This window comes from Oreochromis niloticus, linkage group LG9 (genome assembly GCF_001858045.2).
Source record: "Oreochromis niloticus isolate F11D_XX linkage group LG9, O_niloticus_UMD_NMBU, whole genome shotgun sequence".
Classification (NCBI taxonomy): Eukaryota; Metazoa; Chordata; class Actinopteri; order Cichliformes; family Cichlidae; genus Oreochromis; species Oreochromis niloticus.
In genome coordinates, this window is record NC_031974.2 from 22,658,581 (window position 1) to 22,670,898 (window position 12,318).

The following is a 12,318-nucleotide window of genomic DNA, read 5'->3' on the forward strand; positions in this document are numbered from 1 at the left end:
AAAAAATATAATCTTCACTTGTCATTTAATGCAACACGGAGAAAAAAAAACAGCGATAGAAAGAGAAAAAAAGCAGAACAAGCTTCCAAGAGGAATGGTGTTTGGAATTCCAGTGAGATGTTATCAATCCTGGGTGGCTGCCCATCTCTCAACCCCTCACTACCTAAAATCTTTGGTGTTTCACAACAACGCACAAATTCGAGGGCTCCAACAAACCCCCACACAATGCCGAGAAAGCCTCTTAATCCCACAAACACCCATAACATGCCACAGTCACTTCATTTTGTAATCACAGGCATAATTTGTTATCACCTGAGGAGAAATAGAAGAACAAACCGAGAGAAAAAACATAAAGGGGAGAAAAAGAAAACCACTGCTGCTTAAAGGAACCTACTTTGTTGCTCAGCTAAATGCAACAAATGGGAACTAGTTGTGGATGCCAGTGTCTTTTCACTTGATACAGTACCAGGTCTTTTCAGATGCTTGCGTGTAAATGAGCTAGCATTAAAAGAAAGCTTTAAAGAGCCATGTTAACCTTTAACCCAATCCACCTGCTGTTTAATTCTCCCTCTATTTTCCTACACTGCCTCTCCCTAACAACAAAGCTACAAAGCAATTAGAGGATTAATCCACAACAATCCAGGGCTAAACAAAGCCAGTGGGAGAGACAGTAAAAGCGTGAGGAATGAAATCAAACATGTGTGTGAGTGCGGTTGTGGTTGCATGTGTGTGCACGCGCTATAATCAGGTCTAATCTGACATATCCCAGAGATGATTCCATGGGGACTAGTGATAGATTAAAAGAGAGAAATGATGTTTTCTCTCTCTGTCTCTCACTTTGTATCTCTCTATTTGTGAGATTAAAGAAGAAAAAAAATTCACAAGGAGCAGAAAATGAATTTTCAGTGCTTATCAGTTCAGCGTGAATGTGGCAAGAGGATGGAGGTAGATGTGTGGCATGTGCATGACAAAATCATCTCCCAGCACAAGAGTTTGCACTAAAAGTTTCAGAGCAAACTTAAAAAATATAAAAAATATATTTTCAAGCTTTCTTACAAGATGCTAACAATTTATCTCTCTTGAAAAACCTACACGAGATACTTATGAATTTTTATTTACAAAAAACCAGCAAAAAACATAATGTATGTTTTTTGTTTGGGATGTTTAGCTGAAGACACCAATCTTGGAGATGAACATCAGCTAAATTAGCTACAACCAAGCAAGGAGACGAAACTGACCAAATGTCTGTCATGCCACGAGGACTCGAGCTATTTACACTCACGCAGAGTCATTTTCTCCCCTAACTTTCGTGTTAATTTTAGACATAGCCGAGCTACTTACGTGACGGAATAATAAAACAAAATTGAGCTGGCAGGACGGAAACAATTATATACAAATAATGGCTTTAATACATCCACTTAAATGACAGCTTATCCCGCTTTCTACCATCCATTATTATCACATATTGCCAAAACAGCACACTGTGCATGTTCCTGCAGTTAAACACATACACTCTTGTGTTAACCGTAATTGAGGGCAAAGCTGTTCAGAAGTAGCGGGTTTGAGAGTAAATGTGACACATACGGCAGGATTTACTGCTTGTCAGTGGTGTCATTTCGTTGGTGACTTACCCCCTTTGAATTGTAGCTCGGACATAAAACACTGCAGTTTATGAATTATGCATCTCCTTAAGTATGGAATTATGTCTTATGGATAAGCCCAAGCACTTGGCACTGGCATAGGTGAAAAGGTTAGCAGCTGTTTACATGTGTACTGCCTGCCAACAATAACATAACTGTCCATTTTTTTATAGCTGTGATTCTAATTGATCCCATTAATTTTGCCACCTACAGAAAACTGACAAAGAAGACTGCTGCTTAATGCACTTAGAGCGAAATAAGCACAAATTGTTTGCTTGGTAGTAGTGTGGCGGGGAAGAAAGTGAACACAGTGTCTGTGACTGCACTAACCCCCGAGTATTGATGTCTCTCAATAATTTAGCCTTGTGTGGGGACTCAAAAGAGGAGCTGCTTTCAAAACAGTGCATGCCTGATCTTTAGTGAAATGCTAAAGTCTTGGCTTTTAATTTATCCAGCAAGCGCTTGTGAAAAGGCAATATGATGCAAGACAGTCTGGTGTAAGCATTTGAAGTCTTCCTGATCCCTTCAGCATGTGTTAATTTAGCATAGCTGGACAGAGAAGTAATGAGATGTCTGGTCAAACTGTCAAGGGAATCCAATATTTTCCTCTTGTACCTCTCTAAGCTTAAAGTAACATTTTGGATGCCAAAACCTTCACAGCCAGTGGATCTATATAATAACTCCTGATCACTCCTGTCCTCACTCCTTTTTTGTTTTGCTCCACTCCCAAGGTTTCACACCTTTCACGGCAGCAGTGCCCGCTTCTGCTTTTTCATTCTTCCTTTCTTTCTTTTCTTTTTTTTTTAAAAGGCATATCATATTACTACTAGCTAAGAAACATTCCTCTTTCTGTCCCCCACTGGCTTCCTCTGCACTGCTAACCAACCAGACTACTTTCATTTGTGCATCTGTGACAGAGCGATACGCAGATACACGGGAGAGAGAGAAAACAGTGTTAAAGCCCAGGTTTTTCCAGAGTGCAGAAACGGTTCCCTTCTTTTAACGGAAGAACAAAAGAGATGGCCTGAGCTGCTCCTTCCTCTGTTTTTTTAATTAAGCATGTCCCCTTGCTTTCACACGTATGCACACGGACACAGACGCACACCCACACACAAATACACCCACGTACACTAAGGTAATTAAAGTGGCAGATCAGATCCAGTGAGAGGCAAATAATAGCCCAGGAATGCCTGCTTTGGACACCGCTAGGTCTGATGGGTGAAAGGGGCTAAGAGACTCCTCGGCCTATTGTTTTTCTCCCCCTCCCCTTGGCTCTCTCTCCCCTACCCCTTCCAGCTGCTTTCAGTAGCTCCCTGAGAGGCAGAGAGGCACTATGAACCAAACAAACAATTTCTATCAAACTTGAGTGATAAAAAACTCAATTTTAGTGCTTCTAGTTAAAGAAGTTTCATTGGGGACATTATGAGTATCAATGTAGTGTACATATATGAAAAGTTGCAATAAATCAGCTGATATTAGAAGAAGTGTTACAACATGTCCACAGTTCAGACCGGAGGCCCTCAGGTGCTGGTGATGTCACAGTCTCCTCCTGTTTTTGTCCTCCTGTCAGAGTATCAGGCATTAACCGGAGCTGCTGCCTGTTCAATGACAAACCTGTAATTGTAATGTCGCCACACTGCCGTCTTTGTTTACACAGGGATCTGCTAGGTTCAAATTCTTCATCACTAAGTGTCTGACATTTTAATGCAGTGGCAGACAGTGCTGTTAATACTGTGGTGGCTATTTACAGCATTTGTAAACACTGGAATTAGTCAGACCTGTGCTTTGTGATGTGGCCATCCAAGTTCTAAAATGGAGCTTTTTCTCTCTTTTTGTCAGGCTGTTTGGGGGCACATCTAATGACTGTTGAATTGAAATTCACGCTTATTCTTTAAGACAATCCCACCGACAAAGTCAGGAGACAGCATGAGACTATGGCTAGGTATCCATTCCTTGAGGTCTCCTAGAAGGTCGTCGCTCTCCCCCGGCATGTGGCCCCTCGGTCCAACACCAAATCTTCAATCAAATGTCACCAAGCGTTAGCCAAAGACAAAGGGGAAAGACGCTGTGAAAGCCCCTGCATCCATCTCCCACTGTCAGTGCCATGAATAGGCCTACTCTGGTCTAATTAGACCTGTTTATTTGTTGCCATGCAGAAACGGAGGGATGGAAAACGAAGTGAATGAAGGAGGAGGGGAATTATCTCCTTCCTCACAATAGAAGAGTGGCCTCGGCAGCCATCAAAGAGCACTGATGCACGCATGCACAAACAGACTACACACATATGCACACAATCACAGAATAGGGACTAATGCTCTCTGTTTAAAGTCTTAAAGGACAGAGTGAGAAAATTGTAAAGGGATAAGCAGGCGAGGGCTTCTTTTTTTTGGTCTCCTTCACTTCTTAACCTCACAAAGGGTTTTCATGCAGCCACTGTTTGTTGCCTGGGGGTGTAATATTAGACACTAGATGCAGTAGATCTCCCTGATGATGCCCCCCCCCTCCACTCCTCCACTCCTCCACACCCATTCCTGTCTGCCTGTCCTTTTGCCTGTGTCTCCCTCGTGAGCAAAGGCCTTCATTACCAAAAGACACCTTATCATTATTGCAAGGCACGGCCCAGACACCTAAAGCGCCACTCCATTTAGCACAGGAATCTTGTTCGACAAATTACCTAGTCTGCAAAAAAATGCCTTTTGGCAAATCAAAATCAAAATTACGTCTCACATGATCAATGATCTTGGATTTGTAGGTGGAGGGAAAAAGAACAGACAAGAAGGTTTAGAGGAAAAGGAGGAGTATAACGAGGTGAAACGTAGAGGACAGAAGTGGTCTTTTTTTTGTTCTTTCGTTCTTTTTGCAGAGCAGGTATGCAGGATCTATCCCTCAGGTTGATGACAAGTAAATTGGTCTCATTGGTTGCTCAGGTAACAATACACCCAACTCCCCCTCAGGCCCGTACCTGAAATTTCATTGTTAGAGAAAACATATCTGGCTAACACTGAGAAAAAAAAAAAAAGAAAAAAGAAAAACTCAAAATGAGAATTTAACAGGAAGCAAAAAGCATACAGAGTGCTATGCAAAAACAAAATGTTGACCAGGTGGGAAAAATAGCAAACCCAGGGGCCATGTTTGTCTTTTTCCTCTCTTCCAGCAAGTCACGGATGGCTTCTAAAATCTGATTTAGGGTCAGATTACACCAGCCTCTATTCTAACGTCTGTTCCTCTAGTCGCTGCTTAGAGGCAACCTCCAAAGACTTGGATTTCCCATTGATTTTCGAGCACAGTTAAATACATTTCACTTTAGAAGTTTGTGCTGCATGTGCATCCTGGGTCAGCGTGTTTATCTGCAGCTTGTTGGAGACAAAGTTTAACGGATTAAAGACAACTTTGACAGGATTTTGCATTCTTACAAACAGACTTTGGGCTTACACGGTCCAGTCTAAATATATGCATAAGTCTAACACCTTTGAAGAGGCAATATTTCAAACTTAACTCAAACTGAAACATGAAAATAAACAGTCAGACACTGCTGGGTCGCAGTCACCACTTACTGCCCTTGCTAAAGATTTTTTTCCAGCATCAAAGGCGAGGCAATCTACATAGCTAATGCCTCCACTTCTTCTTTTTTTCTCCCTTTTTGCTCAAACTCCAAACAGCAAAGACTGAGGGGAGTGAAAAAAAAAGTGGGGATTTTTCTTTTTCTGGCAATCTGGAAACACTCTCTAGTTAATTAGGGTTGATTGGAAATGAACCGCACAAACAAAGGGCAGCCTATGTCCTGACTATTATCACCGTGCACACATGCGTGCACGTGCACACTGGGGTACTAAAATCACCTCAGAAGTGCACACGCTGGTAGAAGCTTCATTCTCAGGACTTCCTCTCATTTTTTTCTGTCTGCCCCCCCCACCCCACATACTCCAAACTATATACACCACCCCAAAAATCCCCCACCCCCCACCCCTTCACTCGCCAGATTAAGGGAATGCACTGACGAAGAATGTGTGACGACCTCCACTGCCAAGGAGCAAAACTTCCAGCCCCTGACGCCACAAAAGGCAAGAAGGTAATTAAGTTTGAAAGAATAGAAGCACTGCCGCAAACAATGCGCTAGTGTCCATGGGGAGGGATATATGTGTGTGCGTATGGGAGGAGGCGGGAGGGGGGGCATGAAAGCCATTAACATTCAGAGGCTGGGTGAGAGAGAGGAAGGAGGGCAAAGGGGAACTGAGGATGGCATTCTCCTTCTCTGTGTGCTTCACCCGGTCTTTCTCTATCACAGCACGACTTGTCTGTTCATTCTTTTTATTTATCTCTCTTTTTTTATGTTCTCTCAATCACCCTCACATCTGGTTTGGACCCCCCACCCCTTCCACACCACTCCACCCCTTCCACACCACTCCACCCCCACACCCCCACCCTACCAAACCCCACTGCAACAGCTCTCCAATGCTCTTTTTTGGCCCCTTCGCTGTTACTTGTTGTTGCTCCTTATGTTAGGGGTGCCCCCTACAGATAACACGCACACACAAACACCTACACACACACACTGTGTTTTTCTTTTTGCTTTCTTAGAGCTCCTGCTCTTGATTAGCTGTTTTGTGAGGCTAACTTTTGCATATTTAGGCTTGAGGACAGACGTAGCCAAACCTTGTGCAGTATCCCCATCGGTAAGCATCTAAGAGCGCTCAGAACAAACTAGTTAACTTTCCAACACACTCGCACCGGCACGATTTGTAGCATGGAAGCACATAAAATACACAGGGAGCTTTCATCTTTTTTGCCACATCTCCAGAAAAGCAGTTTAACTCAATTAGCAAAGAATGTAATTTTATTTACAGACTTCCAAGTAATTTGTAACACACACAAACACGCGAGCACGCACACACTTGCACAGTTTACGCAAACTGTCACCGTCCCACGTGGTTGGAGCTAAGAAAGAAGTATTCATTGCTCATGCATGTGTGTCAGTCTGTGTGTATCTGAGAGCTGTGTGAGTGTGTGTGCATCTGTGTTCGGACAGTGGAAAGATCATGAGACACATTTACGTCAGATGAGTGAATCAGACAAACCACTGCTAATTTCAATGAGGGATTCTTTTGAAGAGAGAGGGAGGGTGAAAATGAGAAGTTAAAAGCCAGGAAGAGGCATACAACAATAGATTAAGAAACCAAGCGATGACGGAGCAAAACGCAACTTTTGTATGCGCGCACGTTTGTGTGTGTGCGTTACTGCTTCTGCGCATGTTTGCAAATCTATTGTCAACTGCTTTTCCAACACAACCGAGGAAAGCAAGTCGCCAACTAATTGTTGTTTTGCGCCGTTATGAGTTTGGTAATCTGCCTCTCTTTGTCTCTGCATCTCACCAGAGACATGGATTAGAGCTAAAATGATGACTGCTTAATCCTTGATTTGCCTGTGCTAAATAAATATTAATCTAGCCTGCTCATCATGCTCTTGTAAGGTACAACATACACAATATGAAAGGGCTTAGCTGTTACATAAATCACAGCCTTATCTTTCGGATGAGGCAAAAGCATGAGACCATGCGCACACCTCCTCTCTGCAGTGACACTCTAAAGTGAAGGGGGTGGCAGGGTGGGATTATTTGCCAAGTGAAATTAATAATCCCGCTAAATACAAATCCTGAAAAAAATCTCTTAAATGCATGTTTTCTCTCGGGGGGGGTGTGTGGAAACACACAATTATATACCAGTCCAGGGAAAAAAACAAATTGCAAATATCACTCATTTGTGTTGATTCAAACCCCTCTATCTCTCACTCTGCTTCTCAGCAGGTTTGTTTAGAAAAAATACTGCTGGGAGCATGAAAAATGAAAGCTGCCATTTCTGGACTCCCTCTCACTCCCAGAAACACACACACACACACACACACACACACACAAATACACTTAAATTGACAAGGCCGTGGCAGCGCAGCGCAGAAGAGGTTAAGCAAACACTGTCCACGTCAGTCAAGGATAGCACACACTCACAGACAGACACAGAGAGCAGTCTCTGACGCAGGCATTTCATATCCACCTGGCAAATATAAACAACTGGTTATACTGTATCAACTACCATGAGCCTCTGATTCTCTGCTCATTTTATGCTATGATAAGTGCAAAACACGTTTAACGACTTGTATGCGTAATATTTTTAAGACTCAAAATAACATAACTTTACGACTTATTATTTAAATTATGTAAATCCTTGGCACAGCAGTTTAAAATGAGGGGAACAAGGCACTTTTCTTACACTGAATTCTGTCGTGAAACGCACTAGATCCTGCTGAAAGCTATTATTAAACTTTACAAGCTAATGCACCAACTCTGGCTACTTGTTGCCAAAAATGTATTCCTTGTTAGGAGAGCAAAAATGTCACAAATGTGGCCCTATTTGGTAAAAGATGTCTATCAGGATCAAGTGACCAAAAGCATGCAGGCAGCACAGTTAGTTACAGGATAGTACATAAATATATGTTAGCTGCTGTCTTTAGTTATCACTCTATTACGACACAACAGGTAGGGGCAGCTTGTTTCGCCAGTGTGTCAAAGTCAGCTGATTTATGTTTGCTCGTCCTGTTGTAATCTGTCCAATTACAAGAGAAGAGAAGAGAAGAGAAGAGAAGAGAAGAGAAGAGAAGAGAAGAGAAGAGAAGAGAAGAGAAGAGAAGAGAAGAGATCTGTTTTTGCTGTTAAGAGTAAAGACACCTTCTGAACCGTACGGAGGTTTCCCAGGCACGGAGACCACATCTTCTCCAGTTCTTTTTCCAGGGGTAACAGTAAAGTTTAAAGTTCAACCCCCTACTGTTTTCTAAAGACAGTACTCGGCGGGACCCTAGCCCTGTTATTATCTTCATAAACATAATCATAGGGCAGGTATCCCGACTGACGCCACAAGCTATGTGCCCCTCACTTAAACATCTCTTGAGCACTTCTCTGACACGCCACAAAAAGCCCATTAATGTGTTGAGTGTTCCAACAGGAGAAATGCTTTGCATTCGGAAAAGCCCAAATGAACACACATTTAGGCACGCTCGTGTACAGATATGGGAGCAGGCAGAGGGGATTTGGGGGGGCGAAAAAAACCCATAAAAACACAATACACACATACCTTTTGGCTTTCCAAGAACTTGAATGCTCGTGACAGGTCTAATTTCTGGACCCAGGGAATTACTAATTAACTTAAGCTTTCGGCTCTCTATTTAATTAGAGAGGTCTTCAAATGAACTTTAGACCAAAGCCATTTGCTTTTTAAACAAACCCCCTTTTTCTGACAGCTGTTGTGAGTTTGCCCTCTTCTCACAAAAACCACAAGGAAAGCACAGTTGTTATTTATGCCATCATAGGCTCTTTTTTCTGGTTACTGTAGGAGGGAAGAAAGAGAATGGGGGAGGAGAGGGAGAAAAAATGAGCAATGGAGTTGAAAAGTGTACATTTTAATTGGATTTTACTACAAACAAACAACTGTCAGATGTAATTAGCATGGTTTTAGATTAACGCAGCAATATTCCTTTATCAAATAAACACCATGTCACACAAATCTAGGGCCGGCCCGCTGAGAGGGAACCGAGATAAAATGGACCCATTACCTTACTGTTCGCTCTAGGAAATAACTGCTGTTAGATATAACTTACACAAAATCCTATTTAAGTCTCACATGTGACAGCATGTGTCTATTCATGCTTATATATGTGTGTGTGCTTGTAAATCGCCCTTTATGTCACAACCAGGGGGAACGATGGAGTGACAAGACAGCTGAAGACCACAGTCAGCATCATCTCCTTTTTCAGTCTCTTAAACACACTGAGATTGTGCTTACTGCAGAGCACAACCACATCTAAACACATGTAACTTATTTTAAAATCATTTGCAACACATCCTACTAAGTGCAAAAAAATCACCCAGAGCTAAAGCATTTAAGAACATTTCTGCCCTTCAATTCACAAAAAAAAGAGGGAAAAAAAGGGGCGAGCGGCTCCAAGAACCTCAACAGACCGCCGCACCATCCATCACCACATCATGACGCATGTTTAGGTATTGTGTTAAGGAAGAGGTCCATTCTTCAGCATACTTTGCTTTTTTAAGGGTTCCTCCAAAAGCCTAGCTATATCTGCTCATCTAAGCTGGGATGAAACGAGGCAAAACTCCCCCCTCTATTTAGTCTAGGTGCAGGGAGCTGATACATCAGTGAAACCGCTGACAAAACTAGCCCTGTTACCTACAATTTCATATACAAGAACATTCCAGTGCCTGCTCTGCTCTTCTTCTTTACTGTCACAGGAAAGGGGGGGGTTTACCTTTTTTTTTTTCTTTTAAAAAGCAAATAATTAAGGATTATTCCACAGCTGGTGCCAGGCCAGAAAAAGGGTAGAAGAAGAAGAAGAAGGAGCAGCAGGGTTTGAGAGGGATAGTGTTGGCTGAAGTCTCATCAGGGAGTTACAGACACACGCTTGCTTGCTTGTATTAGATCAGACTGAGACCTACACTAGAAAAAGGAAAGATCTCCATTCTGATTTTTTAAAGTGACTTTTAATATAATCCTGCAGTTAACCAGACACAGCTATTCATATTTAATGCAGGTGCATTAAAAATTTCAGCACAGAGAGAAGAAAAAATATTATTTATATTTCTCTTAATTCTATAAAACACCACTGGTTTGCAGGTAAATTTTGTTTTTTACTTCTATGCGGTCACACTAACTTTTAACTGCATTTCAGTGTGTTTTTAAAGTTGTGCGCACAAGATTTTAATAGTAATAGTTACAGTCTCCGTGCAATTCGAGTCAAACTCTTTTGGTGAAGTCGTTTTAATCTCTTATTACACTGTTTGTTTAAGAGCACAAGTCATGCATAATTAATCAGCCACTTATTCCCCGACGAGCCTTGCCAATGCCCTTGATATCCGCATCCTGTTGCCTTCAGGAACACCAAACGACACATACCTGCGATGCACATGAATCCACAGGCACAGGCGGCTGTTGACACACATACCAGCTGTGTATGTAATGCTGTGAAGAAAGTAAAGGTGTTGCAATGCATTTATATTTACATATATATATATTTACTCATGTACGTGTATTTGATCATTCACTGGATACAGTACGTGTGTGTCTTCTTATTTATCCATCTCTCCGTGAGCTCTATTAATGTGCACATATCTTGTGACTGCGCTCCCTGCCTTTTCAATCCTTGCCTTTGTCTTTGGCCGACAAGGAAGAGAATGTATCATTTGTCATGAGACGTCTTGTGCTATTGTGGTGTGTCTTTTCTCAAACCTGGAGAAACTTAGTCATTCGTCAACTTTTTTCCCCCCCTCTTAACCCGGAGCTTCTTGTTTAACTTCTATTTGGAAGCAGTATTTGCGGTTTCTTTTTTTAATTTTTTCTTTTATCTTGCCAGCTTTTACAGCTCTGAAAATACTTTTGAGAGCAATCGATAAAATGTGGCATATAACCTTTTGTGCTCTACATTATTTTCTTTTGCAGAGTACAAGAGGGACAGACCTTTCTAAAATAAAAGGCTGCTGAATGCTCCGTTGAATATGTAAGATGAGGACTGTAAGGTACTCGCGTGGACCTGAAGGGCTGAGCAAGTGTCCTTCACAGTGACTGCATCAAGGAGTACAGAGGACAAACAATGTCACAGCCCTGAAAGGTAACTGCAGCTTCAAATCTCCACCGATGTGCAGAAATAACGTAAGTGCTATCAGAGATGTGCCGCAATAAGCAACAGGACGTCAAGAGGTGCGACTGACAGATGAGACGGAAAACAACCGGAAACGTGAGGCCGAGACGCCAACGGAGATACACAGAGAAAGCAGTCGGCGAGATACAATATAGGAGCACAGGAGAAGCCTTGTCTTTTTCATCAGCGCATTTCATTTGACCGAGACCTGAGAATCTCAGCCACCCCCGGGGCCGGCAGGACCTCAGATCAAACACAGAGAGTTCTTAAACATATGGCCCCGATTGTTCTTTCCACACCCTACGAGCTCTCCCTGCTTCCACTTTGAAATGAAAAGAGTAAACATATTATTCTAAATGAAATACCCAGACCCATGTTTTTCCATGGTTAATATCCTGTATGAGATGGCTGATGCAAAATAGGCAGGAGAGCCTGAGAACGGGACGGAGCACAGAGGGAAGAGAAAAATCCCCCTCTTTCTATTTTCCCTTAAGAGACTGATGAAGGCTTGGCGAGATGAGAGGGGGAGAGACAGACATAGGGACGTGAGAGAGAGAGAGAGTGAGAGAGAGAGGGTAACGCAATCCTCACTGGCGCTGGACCAACAGCAACAAAAACATTTAGATAACCGCGCTCAATAATGAACGATTTCAATGAGGACAAAAATTACATTTCCTACAGATAACATGCCCCCTTCCCATAACAGAGCCAAAGGAGCCTTGAAACCACGTCATGCTCAACAGTGGTGCAGTGGAGTATTATGTTAGGGGAGGGTTGTAGTAACTATATTAGTATCCTTTTACCCCGCCAGAGACAGCACTTTTACTGGTTGTTAGACGATAAAGTCGGCAGAGCTGAGAAAGAAAGGTAGAAATACGGACACCGTGACAAAACGGCTAGCTACACTAGAAACACAACAAATCACTCTTCGCCCGACTCGGCCTGTGCTGTGACACTACACCAGCGGCGTGGCTCAAACGATTACAGA

General features: G+C 42.5%; 1 protein-coding gene across 1 annotated transcript in view; it reads right to left on the reverse strand.

Moving 5' to 3' along the window:
* zfhx4 (zinc finger homeobox 4) overlaps positions 1–12,318 on the reverse strand; it is a 93,369-nt gene that overhangs the window by 60,238 nt on the left and 20,813 nt on the right.